Genomic DNA, 11,783 nt, shown 5'->3' with positions numbered 1-11,783 from the left:
GCATGCACAAGTAAAGGGACGAGATAACCAAGGGTGGAGCCGGTGAAGACGAAGATGTGTTACCGAATTTCCTTCCTTTTGAGGGGAAGTACGTCTCCATTGGAGCGGTGTGGAGGCACAATGCTCCCCAAGAAGCCACTAGGGACACCGTATTCTCCTCAGGCCCTCACACAATGCGAGATGTCGTGATTCCACTATTGGTGCCCTAGAAGGCGGCGACCGGACCTTTACAAACAAGGTTGGGGCAATCTCCACAACTTAATTGGAGGCTCCCAACGACACCACGAAGCTTCACCACAATGGACTATGGCTCCGCGGTGACCTCAACCGTCTAGGGTGCTCAAACACCCAAGAGTAACAAGATCTGCTAGGGATTAGTGGGGGGAATAAAATTTCTCTTGGTGGAAGTGTAGATCGGGGCCTTCTCAACCAATCCCGAGCAAATCAACAAGTTTGATTGGCTAGGAGAGAGATCGGGCGAAAATGGAGCTTGGAGCAACAATGGAGCTTTTGGGGGAAGAGGTAAGTCAACTTTGGAGAAGAAGACCCCCTTTTATAGAGGGGGGAACAATCCAACCGTTACCCCCCAAAATAGCCCCGCAGAGAGCGGTACTACCGCAGGGGGAAGCGGTACTACCGCTGGGACCAGCGGTACTACCGCTCCCCCTGGCAGTACTGCCGTGCAGTCTGGGAGGGCAAGCGAAAGGGCAGGAGTCAGACCCAGTGCGGTACTGCCGCGGTGGTAGGGCGGTACTACCGCTTACGAGCGGTACTACCGCTTCTACTGCCGCTGCATAGTGCCGCACAATCCGACACGAGAGGCGACCCCCTCGAGTTGACGCGGTAGGAGCCCGGCACCGCAGCGGTACTACGGCTGAGGACCCACAGGCGGTACTACCGCTGCCAAGCGGTACTACCGCCTGTGGCTCTTGAGCGGTACTACCGTTGGGCACCGCGGTACTACCGCTTGGACCAAACCATACTCAAAAGGATAGGGAATGAAACCTCCATCGAAGCGGGAAGGCTCAGAGGGTGTGAAAAGGATGTGTACATGTTGATTCCACCCTAGCCTTACCAAAGCGGACCCCCTCTTGATAGTACGGTGACTCCTACGAAACAAGTCCACCAAAACAGAAACGAAAGTGCTACACCGTCTTGATTAAAACTCCGAGGCGAAAGAATCGTCTCGTGCCAAAGGATGAATCTCTTAAATACTTAACGCACACGATTAGTCCGCAAAAGTATTGTCATCAATCACCAAAACACTTTAGGGAAAAACATGCCCTTACACCTTTCACTCGCACGACCGAACGGTGTGGATAATAATAATAGTGCACATGCATTGGACTAAGCTAGAATCTGCAAGCATTTAATACAAAGGATAAGACAAGGTAATATGGGCTCTTGGTTAAATCAACAATAATGCATATAAGAGCCACTTCAACATTTTCATCATGGTCTTCTCCTCTCGACCCCCAAAGAAAAGAAAAGAAATAAAACTATTTACAGGGAAAGCTCCCAACAAGTAAAAGAAGAACAAGAAATATTTTGGGGTTTTCTTTTAATCACTACTACTACAGGCATGGAAAGTAAACTAGCTAAAAGCTACAACTAATTTTTTGGGTTTTTCTTAAGGTTATTCAAACACACAAGAAGACGCTTAGAAAAGAAAATAAACTAGCATGGATAGTATAATGAAAAAGTATGAGCACCGACAACTAGAATGAGTGTGTGAACATGAATGTAATGTCGGTGAGAAATACGTACTCCCCCAAGCTTAGGCTTTTGGCCTAAGTTGGTCTATGGCCACGGCTGGCCTGGCGGATATCCAAAGTTGTAACTGGGGTCGTACTGAGATGCAGCAGCCACTGCCTCACGAGCTGCAGCTTGGAGGCGAGCTGCCTCCGTCCTCCTCTCATACTCGTTCTCCTCCCTGGTTATGACATATCTCCTTTTTGCCTGAAAGTCAAAGAAAGTAGGAGCAGGAAGAGCAACATGGACAGTGCGACGTCTGCCAAAGATTAGTCGGTACTGGAGGGATTGTTCATTCCACTCAACAAATTGATGGCGAACCATAGCATTATAATCTAGATAAGCAGGAGGCAACTCCATATCATTTTCATTTTTTGGTACCTCAAGATAATTAGCTAAACGGGTTGCATAAATGCCACCAAACAAATCTCCACTTATATTGTTATGATGCAACCTTCGTGCAACGATAGCCCCCAAGTTATATTGTTTATCTCCTAATACTGCACTCTTGAGGACACTAAGATCTGGAACGCACATGTGACAGGCTTCATCTTTACCGTTAATACATCTACCTATAAAGAGAGCAAAATAATGTATGGCAGGAAAATGGATGCTCCCTATGGTAGCTTGTGTGATTTCTCTAGATTCCCCACAGTTATACTAGCAAGAAAGTCTTTATATTCAGATTTGCGAGGTTCACTAGCATTACCCCACTACGGGAGTTTACAAGCAGTATTAAAATCTTCTAAGTCCATGGTATAAGATTTATCATAAAGATCAAATAGGACAGTGTGAGAATTGCGTGATGATGTAAATTTAAACCTTCTCACAAAGGAATCAGTTAGGTAGTAATATTGGGGGCACTTATCTGACACGAAGTCCTGAAGATCAGCATTACGCACATACGCATCAAATTCTTCCTTGATGCCTGCCTGGACCATAAACTCCTCTGATGGCCATTCACAAGGCCGCACTTGAGCTTCCCTCGGTAGTTCATAATCCGGCTCACGTATCGCGAGCCTAGGTGCCTGCTTTCTTGAGGAACCACCTTGGTACATTTTCCTAAACATATTTCTTCCTCTGAAAAATTTCTGAAATTTTTAGTGACTCAAAATAAAAGTGAACCAAACTCAACAAAATTGATAGCAACTACTCCCACAAGTGCCTAGAGACTATATCATGCATTAGAACTACTTGGGACCATATAAATTTGACATGCAAGCTCAAGAACAGGGTCACCTTAGCAGCAAAATTTTGCAATAAATAAAGCATTACAACAAAAACTAATTGGACCATTGGAGGAGTCGCATACCGAAGAACAATCCCCCAAAGCAGTTTTGAGAGTGGAGCTTTGAGCAAGGAGATCGAAAATCGCAGCAAAATGAGCTAGAACACGAGTTTGAGATGTGTGGTGATTTTTTCTAGAGGAAGACGAAGTGTATGGGTGCAGGAATAAGTGGTGGGGGCCACGTGGGGCCCACGAGGCAGGGGCGCGCCCCAGGGGGTGGGCGCGCCCTGGACCCTCGTGGCCAGGTGGTGGCTCCCCCTGGTGTGTTCTCAGTGCCAGATATTCTTAAATATTCCACAAAAAATCATATTTCATTTTCGGGACGTTTGGAGAACTTTTATTTTCGGGGCATTTTTATTGCAAGGATAATTCAGAAAACAAACAGAAAATACTATTTTTGCTTTATTTAATCTAAATAATAGAAAGTAAAAGGAGGGTACAGAGAATTGTGCTTTATAACTTCATCCATCTCATGCTCATCAAAAGGAATCCACTAACAAGGTTGATCAAGTCTTGTTAACAAACTCTTTCCGAATCGCATGAAACCGGAGAATTTTCAAATAACACTAAGTTACCTCAACGGTGATATGCACATCCCCAACAATAAGAATATGATATTTCTTCTTGACAGTAGGAAGAGGGAATTCAAAACCTCCAATAGTAATCGTTGGAATTTTTCCAATACAATTGATACTGTGGACTTGAGGTTGTTTTCTCGGAAAGTGTACCGTATGCTCATTACCATTAACATGAAAAGTGACATTGTCTTTGTTGCAATCAATAACAGCCCCTGCAGTATTCTATGCTCATTACCATTAACATGAAAAGTGACATTGTCTTTGTTGCAATCAATAACAGCCCCTGGAGTATTCAAAAAGGGTCTACCAAGAATAATAGACATACTATCGTCGTCGGGAATATCAAGAATAACAAAGTTCGTAATAGTAACGTTTGCAACCACAACAGGCACATCATCACAAATACCGACAGGTATAGCAGTTGATTTATCGGCCATTTGCAAAGATATTTCAATAGGTGTCAACTTATTCAAATCAAGTCTACGATATAAAGAGAGAGGCATAACACTAACACCGGCTCCAAGATCACATAAAGCAGTTTTAACATAGTTTCTTTTAATGGAGCATGGTATAGTTGGTACTCCTCGATCTCCTAGTTTCTTAGGTATTCCACCCTTAAAAGTATAATTAGCAAGCATGGTGGAAATTTCAGCTTTCCGTATCTTTCTTTTATTTGTAACAATATCTTTCATATACTTAGCATAAGGATTCATTTTAAGCATATCAGTCAAACACATACGCAAAAACATAGGTCTAATCATTTTAGCAAAGCGCTCAAAATCCTCATCATCCTTTTTCTTGGATGGTTTGGGAGGAAAAGGCATGGGTTTCTGAACCCATGGTTCTCTTTCTTTACCGTGCTTCCTAGCAACAAAGTCTCTCTTATCATAACGTTGATTCTTTGATTGTGGGTTATCAAGAACAACAACAGGTTCAGTCTCTACATCATTGTTATTGCTAGGTTGAGCATCATCATGAAAATCATCATTAATATTATCACTAGGTTCATGTTCATCACCAGATTGTGTTTCAGCATCAAAATAGAAATATCATTGGGATTCTCAGGTGTGTCAACAACATGTTCACTAGAAGCATGCAAAGTCCTATCATTTTTCTTTTTCTTCCTCTTGGAAGGACTAGGTGCATCAACATTAGTTCTCTGAGAATCTTACTCAACTCTCTTAGGGTGGCCTTCAGGATACAAAGGTTCCTGAGTCATTTTACCTCCTCTAGTCATAACTCTAACAACATTATCATTTTTCTTGTTATTTAATTCATTGAGGAAATCATTTTGAGCTTTAAGCACTTGTTCTACTTGAGTGGTGACCATAGAAGCATGTTTACTAATAAGTTTAAGTTCACCTTTAACTCTAGACATATAATCACTCAAGTGTTCAATCATATAAGCATTACATTTCAATTGTCTACCAACATAAGCATTGAAGTTTTCTTGTTTAACAATAAAATTATCAAACTCATCCAAGCATTGGCTAGCAAACTTAGTAGATGGGATTTCAGCTTTATCAAATCTATAGAGAGAATTTACCTTTACTTCCTATGTCGGGTTATCAAGACCATGTATTTCTTCAATAGGTGGTGAATTCTTAACATCTTCAGCTTTAATACCCTTTTCTTTCATAGATTTCTTTGCCTCTTCCATATCTTCAGGACTGAGAAATAGAATACCCCTTTTCTTTGAAGTTGGCTTAGGATTTGTTCAGGAAGTGTCCAATAATTCTCATTACTCAACATATTATTCAATAGCAATTCAGCTTGATCAACAGTTCTTTCCCTGAAAACACAACCAACACAACTATCCAGGTGGTCTCTAGAAGCATCGATTAGTCCATTATAAAAGATATCAAGTATTTCATTTTTCTTAAGAGGATGATAAGGCAAAGCATTAAGTAATTGGAGAAGCCTCCCCCAAGCTTGTGGGAGACTCTCTTCTTCAATTTGCACAAAATTATATATTTCCCTTAAGGCAGCTTGTTTCTTATGAGAGGGAAAATATTTAGCAGAGAAGTAATAAATCATATCCTGGAGACTACGCACACAACCAGGATCAAGAGAATTAAACCATGTTTTAGCATCACCCTTTAATGAGAACGGAAATAATTTAAGGATATAGTAGTAACGATTTTTTTCCTCATTAGTAAATAGGGTGGCTATATCATTTAATTTAGTAAGATGTGCCACAACAGTTTCAGATTCATAGCCATAAAAAGGATCAGATTCAACCAAAGTAATTATCTCAGGATCGACAGAGAAATCATAATCCTTATCAGTAATAAAGATAGGTGAAGTAGCAAAAGCAGGGTCATATTTCATTCAAGCATTCAAAGATTCTTCTTTCAGCTTAGCTAATAATTTCTTAGATCATATCTATCATTGCAAGCAAGAAAATCTCTAGCAGTTTCATCATCCATAACATAACCCTCAGGCACATCAGGAAATTCATATCTAGGGGGAGAATCTTCATCATCACTTTCATCAATATTATCAGTTTCAATAATTTCATTCTCTCTAACCCTAGCAAGTTGTTCATCAAGAAATTCACCTAGTGGCACAGTATTATCAAGCATAGAAGTAGTTTCATCATAAGTATCATGCATAGCAGAAGTGGCATCATCAATAACATTCGACATATCAGAATCAATAGTAGGTGTATGCTTAGGTGTCGCAAGTTTACTCATAACAGAAGGTGAATCAAGTGCAGAGCTAGATGGCAGCTCCTTACCTCCCCTCGTAGTTGAGGGATAAATCTTGGTTTTGTCGTATTTCAAGTTCCTCATAGTGATCAGAAGATATAATCCCAAGTGACTCAAAGAATAGAGCTATGCTCCCCGGCAACGGCGCCAGAAAATAGTCTTGATAACCCACAAGTATAGGGGATCGCAACAGTTTGCGAGGGTAGAGTATTCAACCCAAATTTATTGATTCGACACAAGGGGAGCCAAAGAATATTCTCAAGTATTAGCAGCTGAGTTGTCAATTCAACCACACCTGGAAAACTTAATATCTGCAGCAAAGTATTTAGTAGCAAAGTAGTATGGAAGTAACAGTAACGGTGCCAAAAGTAATAGTAGCAGTTTTGTAGTAATCGTAATAGTGGCAACGGAAAAGTAACTAAGCAAAGATCAATATGTGAAAAGCTCGTAGGCATTGGATCAGTGATGGATAACTATGTCGGATGTGATTCCTCATGCAACAGTTATAACATAGGGTGACACAGAACTAGCTCCAGTTCATCAATGTAATGTAGGCATGTATTCCGAATATAGTCATACGTGCTTATGGAAAAGAACTTGCATGACATCTTTCGTCCTACCCTCCCGTGGCAGCAGGGTCCTATTGGAAACTAAGGGATATTAAGGCCTCCTTTTAATAGAGTACCGGACCAAAGCATTAACACTTAGTGAATACATGAACTCCTCAAACTACGGTCATCACCGGGAGTGGTCCCGATTGTTGTCACTTCGGGGTTGCTGGATCATAACACATAGTAGGTGACTATTGACTTGCAAGATAGGATCAAGAACTCACATATATTCATGAAAACATAATAGGTTCAGATCTGAATTCATGGCACTCGGGCCCTAGTGACAAGCATTAAGCATAGCAAAGTCATAGCAACATCAATCTCAGAACATAATGGATACTAGGGATCAAACCCTAACAAAACTAACTCGATTACATGATAAATCTCATCCAACCCATCACCGTCCAGCAAGCCTACGATGGAATTACTCACGCACGGCGGTGAGCATCATGAAATTGGTGATGGAGGATGGTTGATGATGACGACGTCGATGGATTCCCCTCTCCGAAGCCCCGAACGGACTCCAGATCAGCCCTCCCGAGAGATATTAGGGCTTGGCGGCGGCTCCGTATCGTAAAACGCGATGAATCCTTCTCTCTGATTTTTTTTCTCCCCGAATGTGAATATATAGAGTTGGAGTTGAGGTCGGTGGAGCCTCAGGGGGCCCACGAGACAGGGGGGCGCGCCCCCACCCTCGTGGACACGGTGTGGGCGCCCTGGTGTTGATTCTTTCACCAGTATTTTTTATAAATTCCAAAAATATTCTCCGTGAAGTTTCAGGTCATTCTGATAACTTTTATTTCTGCACAAAAATAACACCATGGCAATTCTGCTGAAAACAGCGTTAGTCCGGGTTAGTTCCATTCAAATCATGCAAGTTAGAGTCCAAAACAAGGGCAAAAGTGTTTGGAAAAGTAGATACGTTGGAGACGTATCAAGGCAGTCCTTTTTCTCCCATGGGGGAAGGGATGTCACCTTCTCCTTCCCCTTCGTCTTCCGAAGAGGGAGCTTCAGTCTCCTCGGACATAGTGTCCGGCATACCTTTAGAGTGGAGGCCGCTTTCGGCCTCTTTGCTTTTCTTCTTGTCCTCTTGCACTGGAACTTGATACGGCGCCAGGACCAGCATCCTCGTCAACACAGGATCAACCGAGTCTTCGGGAAGTGGAGCTGAACACCTAATTCACTCTGCCTTCTTTATCCAGCCCTGGTCAAAGATAGAGCTCTCAGTACATCGCTATGGGATAATCAACCAAGTTGCGTTCGGAAATTGGGTGCTTACCGAGGTATCCAGATGGTTGCAGTCGAGACCGATGTCCTCGGATGTGTCCGGCCACTGCTTTCGAGTTGGGAAGAATAGTTTCCACATACCTCTGTGCGTTGTGTTGAAGAATTGCTAAAGGGTCCGCGGTCCTTCCGGATTGAACTCCCACATATGGAGAGGCCGTCGCTGGCACGGAAGGATCCGGCGGACTAGCATCACCTGGATCACGTTAATAAGGCCGATGTCCCTTTCGAGGATACTCCGGATACGACTTTGTAGCATCTGCACTTCATCAGTTTATCCCCAGTCTAGCCCCTTATTTATCCACGATGCGACCCGCAGTGGAGGGCCAGATGGGAACACAGGTGCGGCTGCCCATTTGGTACCACGGGGTTTGGTGATATAGAACCACTCCTGTTGTCATAAGTTGGAGGTTTCCGTGAAGGTGCCTTTTGGCCAGATAGTATTGGCAAGCTTGCTCACCATCGCACCACCGCACTCCGCCTGCTCCCCGTTGACTACCTTCGGCTTCACATTAAAAGTCTTGAGCCATAGGCCGAAGTGTGGGGGGATACGGAGGAAGGCTTCACACATGACGATGATCACCGAGATGTGGAGAAAGGAGTCCGGAGCTAGATCATGAAAATCTAGCCCATAATAGAACATGAGGCCGCGAACGAAGGGGTGGAGAGCGAGTCCTAGCCCGCGGAGGAAGTGAGAGATGAATACAACCCTCTCGCCGGATTTTGGTGTAGGGATGACCTGCCCCTTAGCAGGGAACCTGTGGGGGATTTCCGCAGTCAGGTACCTCGCCTTCCGGAGCTTCGCGATATCCTCCTCGGTGACCGAGGAGGCCGCCCACTTTCCTTGGGAGGTGGATCCGGACATAACTAGAGGGCCTGGTAATGGTGGAAGAAATTGAATCCTGGGCGCTGGAGCCTGAGGTTGGGAAGGCTGAGGAAGAGATAGGCGTGGGGGAGAAAGACGGGTATGTACCCCTTTATAAAGGCGATGAATATCGAACGCCTCCTCACTGTCCTTAAAGCTCTCCTATTCCCAAGGGATCGCAAACGACACGGTTGGATTACCCACGCCCATATTGATGAGAATCCCGTAATAAGGGGGCACGATCTTTACTTTGACAAGATGTGCCAATAAAAAAACCGCGTCTCGTAACGTGAATCGAGAGGCTAAAAAACGGTTCGAAATAATGACCGGGTAGAGACGTGGTGTCTCACTACAAAAGATGTCAGTAGATGGGACTTGTTAAATATTATACTCTTTGTGGTTGTATGTGGAGCTTATTTTGCAGAGCCGGACACGTTTTCTGTGTTCGAGGACTACTTTGAAGTATTCGGAGGAGGAACCCGCCTTGCAATGCCGAAGACAATCTGTGCGCCGGACACATCGTCATTGAAGCCTGGTTCAGGGGCTACTAAGGGAGTCCTGGATTAAGGGGTCCTCGGGCATCCGGGCTATGTGACGTGGGCCGGACTAATGGGCCATGAAGATACAAGACAGAAGACTTCCTCCCGTGTCCGGATGGGACTCTCCTTTGCGTGGATGGCAAGCTTGGCGTTCGGATATGATGATTCCTTCCTCTGCAAACCGACACTGTACAACCCTAGGCCCCTCTAGTGTCTTTATAAACCGGATGGTTTAGTCCGTAGAGGGATAATCATAATCATACAGGCTAGACATCTAGGGTTTAGCCATTACGATCTCGTGGTAGATCAACTCTTGTAATCCTCATATTCATCAAGATCAATCAAGCAGGAAGTAGGGTATTACCTCCATTAAGAGGGCCCGAATCTGGGTAAACATCGTGTCCCCTATCTTCTGTTACCATCAACCTCAGACGCACAGTTCGGGACCCCCTACATGAGATCCGCCGGTTTTGACACCGACACGGACCTCTCAAATCCGCTGCATACGCCCGGGTTGGCTGCCCGGTCAGTGACCGATCACGTTTTTTCGATCCAGACGGACATCTCAAAGGGGCCTCAAATGCCCGGGCTGACCGGCACCCCCCATATCCAGCCCAAATATGGGGTGGATATGGGTGAGGGATTCCTGGATTAGGGGTGTCCTCGGACAGCCGGACTATATACTTTGGCCATACTGTTGGACTATGAAGATACAAGATTGAAGACTTCGTCCCGTGTCCGGGTGGGACTCTCCTTTGCGTGGAAGGAAAGCTTGGCAATTCGGATATGTAGATCTCCTCCCTTGTAACCGACTCTGTGTAACCCTAGCCCCCTCCGGTGTCTATATAAACCGGAGGGTTTAGTCCGTAGGACAACAACAATCATAATCATAGGCTAGCTTCTAGGGTTTAGCCTCTACGATCTTGTGGTAGATCAACTCTTGTAATACTCATATCATCAAGATCAATCAAGCAGGAAGTAGGGTATTACCTCCATCGAGAGGGCCCGAACCTGGGTAAACATTGTGTCCCCCGCCTCCTGTTACCATTAGCCTTAGACGCATAGTTCGGGACCCCCTACCCGAGATCCGCCGGTTTTGACACGGACAATGGTGCTTTCATTGAGAGTTCCACTGTGCCGTCACGATAAAGGATTGATGGCTCCTTCGATCATCAGCAATGATGCGATCCAGGGTGAGGTTTTTCTCCCCGGACAGATCTTCACATCCGGCGGCTTCGTACTGCGGGCCAACTCGCTTGGCCATCTGGAGCAGATCGAGAGCTACGCCCCTGGCCATCAGGTCAGGTTTGGAAGCTTGAACTATACTACCGACATCCGCGGAGACTTGATCTTCGACGGATTCGGGCCCATGTCAGGTGCGCCACATAGTCACGACGAGCATGACCTAGCTCTGCCGTCGGACGGTGTTCGGGAGATCACACCTGTGGCTACTCCGGCCCTCAATCCGGAGCAGATCGTGCCGTCCAAGGACGGGTGGATAGACCCCGCCACGGAGGCCGCACACTCAGCGGCGATAGAGCCGAATACTAACTTCACCTCCTATGAGACCTGTGTAGCCGGACCCTTGGATTCGTCCCCGGCCACGGGCTCCGAACCTCCTGTGTCCGTGCCTATCGAATCTAATTGGGCACCGATCATGGAGTTTACCTCCGCGGATATTTTTCAGCACTCGCCCTTGGGCGATGTGCTAGATTCATTGAGGTCTCTCTCCTTGTCTGGAGACCCTCGGCCGAACTATGTCCGGCTTGAGTGGGAAGCGGACGACGAAGAAATTCGCTCCCCACCCACCACCCACTTAATAGCCACTGTCGACGACTTAACTGACATCCTTGATTTCGACTCCGAAGACATCGACGGTATGGACGACGATGCAGGAGAGGAACAGGAACCACCGCCCATAGGGCGCTGGACAGCCACTTCATCACACGATATATACATGGTGGATACACCCAAAGAAAACAACGACGAGGAACGGGAGGAAGCAGCGAAGGATAGTTCCCTCGAGAAGCAACCAAAGAGACGACGTAGGCGCCGCTCCAAATCCCGCCTCAGCAAAAACAGCGATAACAGCGCAAGAAAGAATAATATCCCGGTCAACTACAAAGGAAACGACGACCACATGGACCCAGTGATG

Source organism: Triticum aestivum, chromosome 1D, assembly GCF_018294505.1.
Source record: "Triticum aestivum cultivar Chinese Spring chromosome 1D, IWGSC CS RefSeq v2.1, whole genome shotgun sequence".
NCBI classification, from domain to species: Eukaryota; Viridiplantae; Streptophyta; class Magnoliopsida; order Poales; family Poaceae; genus Triticum; species Triticum aestivum.
Note: the sequence above shows the minus strand (reverse complement) of the source record.